Genomic DNA, 237 nt, shown 5'->3' on the forward strand with positions numbered 1-237 from the left:
GGAGCTGCTGCGGAGAGGCTCCCGGCGGGAGAGCGGCTCAGAGCGCGCACGGGGGCGGGCGGAGGCGGCCCGGTTCGGGGCGGCCGTGCGGGAGGGAGGCGCGCGCAGAGACGCTGGCCCCCCGCTCCGCGTTTGCTCGTTTACTCCCCGCCTCCCGCACTCCTCTCGCTCCCACCCCTTCCCAGCGTGATTGATCCGTCACGGGCGCCGCTGCTGCCGCCGCCGGGGCCGTTCTGA

General features: G+C 76.4%; 1 protein-coding gene across 1 annotated transcript in view; it reads left to right on the forward strand.

Moving 5' to 3' along the window:
- GABBR2 (gamma-aminobutyric acid type B receptor subunit 2) overlaps window positions 1-237 on the forward strand; it is a 341,708-nt gene that overhangs the window by 625 nt on the left and 340,846 nt on the right. The gene's annotated exons all lie outside the window — the stretch shown is intronic.

Source organism: Myotis davidii, unplaced genomic scaffold, assembly GCF_000327345.1.
Source record: "Myotis davidii unplaced genomic scaffold, ASM32734v1 scaffold534, whole genome shotgun sequence".
Taxonomy (NCBI): Eukaryota; Metazoa; Chordata; class Mammalia; order Chiroptera; family Vespertilionidae; genus Myotis; species Myotis davidii.